This window comes from Otolemur garnettii, unplaced genomic scaffold (genome assembly GCF_000181295.1).
Source record: "Otolemur garnettii isolate 467f Iridium unplaced genomic scaffold, OtoGar3 scaffold00079, whole genome shotgun sequence".
NCBI classification, from domain to species: Eukaryota; Metazoa; Chordata; class Mammalia; order Primates; family Galagidae; genus Otolemur; species Otolemur garnettii.
Window position 1 is genome coordinate 5,714,155 of NW_003852474.1, and position 6,512 is coordinate 5,720,666.

Below are 6,512 nucleotides of genomic sequence, written 5' to 3' on the forward strand. Positions count from 1 at the left end.
CCCATAGATTGCTGGTTTTGATGACTAAGCTCCTCCCCATGATCAGCTCCCCCATGCAGCCTAGTTCCACAGGAGAGATGGATCACTGATGCTGCTGTCTGCTTCAGGCACCACGTTCAATACCACCCACAGTCACATCCCATTTAACAGCACAGGCCCCTGTGGTGAGCAATATTAGCTCAGAGCCTGAGACGATAGGAAACTGAGTCAATAAGCTTCAGTCGCACAGCTCGTAAGGGACAGAGCCAAGAATCCAGCCCAGGAGCGCCTCAGAGCACCAAATCCTTCTCTCTGCTCACAAATCTGCTCCCCTCTCCTGCCAGACATGCCCAGATCCACCCCCACTAGGAACCCTGCTGGCCAAGCCTCTTCCTTCTGACCCTCTTCAGGATCCCACCTCCCCTGCCCACTGCCAGAGCTGCTAGTCCATCTCTGAGCAACACATGTCCCTAACCTGGCCTGTTCTGGGTGCTGGGACTAGCCTGTTGCAGTCAGAGGGAATTTAGGGAGCCCCAGGCAATCGGCTCAGAGTCTTGTCAACCTCACCAGGCCATTGATCCTTTTCCTTGGAAGCCCAGCTCTCACAGCAGGGAACTTCTCATAACTGATTGCTCAGTTAGGTAGATAAAGCCAAGAAGTATGCACAGTCCGGCTCCTAAGAGAAACCCTAAGAATTCCTGGGTTTCAGGATGATGGCTGGGACACAGGGCTGTCAGCACACAGCCGAGGAAGGCGCTACCTCACACACACATGCCAGCAAGACAAGGTCTCACGCAAGGCTGAATCTCTGCTCTGCACTCAGGCAGGGAATCAGAACAGCCCCATCTGAGCAGACAAGGCCTCTGGTCTTCCCACAAGGCCCTCTAAATGTGCCGTACCACCTCCCCAGCAGTGCAAGCAATGTCACTTCAGAACATGGTCCCAGTCCTGCAGGGAAATGGGACTATGGGGACCTCCATGTAGTTGAAGTCAGGACACTGCTCTGTGGCTATAGGACATGGGCCCTGACACTGGTTGCCTCTGTCCACCCTCAGTGGACTGTCCACTGGGCACAGGAAAGAACTTCACCCCAGAGCCTGGTCCTGCATGCCCACCCCTGTGCCCATCTGCCAGCCCCATACAGACCGGTCCCCTTCTCTCTCCCCAACCCCATAAAGCCCTTCCGACCTCCCCAGGGTGACCATGCTCAGGGAGCCTGCACTCCCAAACTGTGCCACCTGGGAACACTGCTGGCTTTTACCCCAAAATGCAAAAGCCATTGACCCTAAAGCAAGGCAGCCAAACTTGAACGCAAAGTCCCGGGGCTCTCTTCTTCAGAGTGATGGAGACACTCCTCTGTTCTTTCAGAACCTCCTGCTGCTCTGATAATGGAGTATCTCTACAGGCTTTGTAGTGGAAAAGGGTTGGGCTGGTGCATGATGTCAGCTCCCTGCCCAGGGCTCCCAAAAGAACAGGCCAAACGGGGCCAAGCACTGAGCCTGCACAGCCCACGGCCACAGCAAAAACAGGAAAGACCATTAAGCTGGACCTGCGACAGAAACCTCACCTTCTAGAGACCCTGACTTACCCACCTCTCCCCGCTGGCACCTTCCTCCCACCACGGGTGTTGAGCAGCCTTTAAGGCCTCCTTTGTGTGAGGACTGGATTTGGCCTGTACTGAATCTCCAGCAGGCCCGCTCGGTCAGAGCTGCCCTCCCCCAATTGCTCACACCTGGGCCCTTTCAAGATGTTGAGAGGAGCCTCCCACCCCCGAAAGTGATGGAGCAGAGCAGGCTGCGGTGTCTACAACACAACCAGCTCCCTGGCGTCCACCTTTAGAAGAACATTCCAGTTTCTTCCTGACCCCTGGTGAGCCTGCTCTCTGAGCTGGCCAGAAGGTAGAGCTCACCTGGCTAATCCCTGGGACCAAGCTCTTCCAGAGCTTCCTAATCTGCCTGCACCTGGCCCTCAACTAGGGCTGCCCAGCCCCTACCACAGATGCTCTGATTTCCTAGGTCTGGCATCTTTGTGTGCGACAGGATTGTTTTAATGATATCCAAGGAAATTCCAGCATTCAGCCAACTTGAAGAACCATAGTACGACGCTCTGAGCAGGACTCAGCTTTCACACACCAGCTCTGGGTCCCACCTATTAATACAGGATGGTGTTAATGCACCCAAATCCCCTGGCTCTGGCTTCTTAAGTGCTCCATGACAGTCTTGCTAAGTTCCCCTCTACTACAATGGCAGCTCCTGTCCCACACCAGCTTGCCAGGAGAGCAAGTCTAAGACCAGCTCTGGCCTCATGTACATACATACATTTTCAACTAAATGTTTATTAGCAAACAGGGACCAAAAATGCTCAGACATCATGTTTTATAGGTTCAAGAAAGTTCCAATTCTACATCTTTGTAGGTATCTGGCATGAGATATTTATTTGAGCCAAAAGCCAAGCTAACATTAGGCAGCCATAACCCCCCAGTGGTCAGGGCTGGACACAGAATGAACAGGGCATCGTCCCCAAGGAGGGGTCTTACTCTTACATGCTATTATGGAAGCGTGGACGGTGCTCTCTAAAATTGTATAGCCACTGCAGACATCTCAGGTACCTTCCATCTCAGCAATGAGAGCCCAATTATAGCTTGTACCATCAACACTGATATCTATTCTATTTTCACCAATAAAAATGCACTCTAACATTCAGTTGGTTGCTGATCCAGACACAAGTGACAGGGCCTCCCCTGGGGTGTGCATGTCTTCCTACAAGGCTGGCTGACCCTTTCGGCCTGAGCTCTCTAGACTGAACAACTGCAACCCTTTGGGTATAGCTTAATCTCAGTACCACAGGTGACATCACACATAGATGATAGCATGATTTAAAAGCCAACTGCATGGGACGCTGACAAGAGCTCAATTTTGCCCTGCAGAGCCTGCCAAAGGTACAAATCTCCATCTATTCATGAGCAAATGCCAGACAGAAAGAAAGGCCAATGCTGGCCTGCCCTCCAGAAGTCAATATCATGAAATAGAAAGGCCTGTTCCAGGAGATCTGAGAGAGGTGACTACCAAATGCAACAAATGGTCTTGTATTCTCTTTTGCTTTAAAGGTCATTCTTGGGACAAATGGGAAAGTCTGTAGAAGGTCTTTATATTAGAAAATAATATCACCCTAATTGCCTGATTTTTTATAATTGTATTGTGGTTATATAGGAATCTCTTGTCCACAGGAATATACTGTAAAGTATTCAAGAGTTAAGAGGCCTAACTAATCATGCCTTTAAATGATTCAGGAAAAAAACACAAATATATACACATGGAAGGCAAAGGGTGGAGAAAGACAAATACAATAAAACATCAACACTGGGGGAACCTGAGTGAATGATGTAGAAATTCTGTTTACTATTCTTAGAACTTTTCCCTAGCTCTAAAATTATGTCAAAATAAATTTTAAATTAAAAAAGTTTCTCACCAGCCCTGTAACCTTCCCCATACCTGGCTGGTTTTCCCATCTGCTCCTGGGTCTGGGTCTCCTCCTCCCAATGAGGGCAGCCACACCAGCCCGGGGACCCCTAGGCTCAGCAGTAGTCTGTCAAGGGGCAGCTCTCTGACATTTCCCAGGAGCCCAAACAGAGGTCAGGCCTTAGGGCTCTTATGGAAATGTCTTGTGTCTCCCTGTCATCAAGGCCTACTGGAGGAGCCACTCAAATTGTCCTCGAGACTTATTCCTCCTTCATTCCTGTCTCCTTTCCCCCTCCTTCTGATCCCAGGAGTTGGGGGAAGGAGGAGATGGGCAGAATCAGGCACCCTCTGAGCTGACCCGGCCCACTTTGTTTTAGATTTCTTCACTGGTCAGCTCCATGCTTTTGTAGAAATACAATGAAGAATGGTCCAATGAGAACAAGTGAAGGTGATTCACTCACAGCTTGCTGTAATAGCAGAGGAGTGGGCCAGCATCTCTCACTTTGGGCAGAGGCAGGTGGGGTGGCTTCATAGTGGAATGAAGGGAAGGCCTTGGTGTGCCCTGATGGGAGACGGCTGGCATGTGAAGCTCAGGCAGGATAATGCAATATTGGGGCCCAGAAAGTGATACCCGGAAATCTGGAACTTTGACAAATCTGAACTAATGCTGCAGCCTCAAGGCTCGAGGTCACTGTGACCTTCCCCACCCAAATATTCTGTCTTTCACAGAGCACAGAGTGAAGCTGTTCTCCAAAGCTCCTTTACACACCCAGAAACTCGACCCACCAGAGAAAGACAATTGCCTTCCCTGAAATTTCATTAACTAGAGAAGATTAAGATTGATATTACAGAGAAAGAGACAGAGAATTAAATACCATGCCTGGAGCCCACACAGACTTTGTCCCCCAAAATGGTCTGTTCTCTAGTCCCTTTCAATTCCTAGAGACAATGATTCACTAACCATTGTCTGAGCATTGGGCCCATTCATCCTCCCCCCAAATCAATTACTGTCCCTCAAAAGTGCCACTCGTCCCCATCTCTCCTTCCCCTATGAAGAATACATAAGTACCTGGAGCTCACTGGGTAATCATTCTCCTGTGACCTGCCTCCCACCCCCGGCTTAGGTACATGGAATAAATGTGCATGCCTTCTTCCCTAATTAATCTGCCTCTTTTCAGTTCATCTCCAGAGAACCATCAGAAGGCAGAGGGGAAGTTTTCCTCTTAGGCCCTACAGGGCAACCTGTGTGATCTGTGATTGGTTGCAGGGGCTTGTTGGCTTTTCTCCAAATGACTGGAAATCAGAAGCAGAGCAAACACCAGGACAGCTGCCAGCCACAGATCCCACGCCAACCATTGGGAACCAACTGTTACAAGGGTTGTTGTTTGGTTTCCTGAACCAGTTGCTAGAGAAGTACTCTGATGTCCTGCAAGTCAGACATAGAGCAGGCTAGCTTCCCAGGCTGGTTACTACGGATAACAGTTCAGTTTCCAGGGCTGGTTGCTACAGATTATGGTTCAGAGTTCTAATTTTATGTACATTCTGGCCATTGTTCATTTACATATTCAGTCTTTCATTTAAGACAAAGTCCTTACATACCAACAATAGTCAAGCTAAAAAAAAAAAAAAAACAGTCAAAGACTCTATTCTTTTCACAGTAGTGCCAAAGAAGATGAAATATTTGGGAGTTTACCTAACAAAGGATGTGAAAGATCTCTATAAAGAGAACTATGAAACTCTAAGAAAAGAAATAGCTGAAGATGTTAACAAATGGAAAAACATACCATACTCATGGCTGGGAAGAATCAACATTGTTAAAATGTCCATATTACCCAAAGCAATATACAATTTTAATGCAATCCCTATTAAAGCTCCACTGTCATACTTTAAAGATCTCGAAAAAATAATACTTCGTTTTATGTGGAGTCAGAAAAAAACCTCAAATAGCCAAGACATTACTCAGAAATAAAAAAACAAAGCAGGAGGAATCACTCTACCAGACTTCAGATTATACTACAAATCAATAGTGATCAAAACTGCATGGTACTGGCACAAAAATAGAGAGGTAGATATATGGAACAGAATAGAGAACCAAGAGATGAACCCAGCTACTTACCATTTTTTGATCTTCAATAAGCCAATTAAAAACATTCAGTGGAGAAAAGATTCCCTATTTAACAAATGATGCTGGGCGAACTGGCTGGTGACCTGTAGAAGACTGAAACTGGACCCACACCTTTCACCATCAACTAAGATAGACTCTCACTGGATTAAAGATTTAAACTTAAGACATCAAAATATAAAAATACTATACGAAAGTGCAGGGAAAACACTTTAAAAAATCAGCCTGGGCAAATATTTTATGAGGAAGACATTCCAGTTAATTGAAGCAACACCAAAAATACATTACTGGGATCTGATCAAACTAAAAGGCTTCTGCACAGCCAAAAACACAGTAAGTAAAGCAAGCAGACAGCCCTCAGAATGGGAGAAGATATCTCCAGGTTATGTATCTGACAAAGGTTTAATAACCAGAATCCACAGAGAATTCAAGCATATTAGCAAGAAAAGAACAAGTGATCTCATATCACAGTGGGCAAGGGACTTAAAGACAAACTTCTCTGAAGAAGACAGGTGAGCAAAATATCACAAGAATGGAAGAAAAAGTATCCAAAATACACATCCCTATTATGAAACTAATTTATAGTTCTCATATGAAAGCTATAACCTAATTATAGCCCAAGAATATGGAGAGGGGGAGGGGCAGAGGAGGGGAGAAGGGCAGATGGGTGGAGGGAGGGTGATTGGAAAGATCACCTCTATGGTTTGTCTTACAAGGGTACAAGTGAATCTTTCTAAAAGTAGAGTATAAATGTCTTAACACAATAACTAAGTAAATGTCATAAAGTCTATGTTCACCAGTTTGATGGAAATATTTCCAACTGTATATGAAAACACTACACTGTACCCCATGATTGCATTAATGTACACAGCTATCATTTAATAAAAAAAAAGAAGAAGAAGAAGAAGAAGACAGGTGCACGGCCTACAGACACATGAGAAAATGCTCATCAT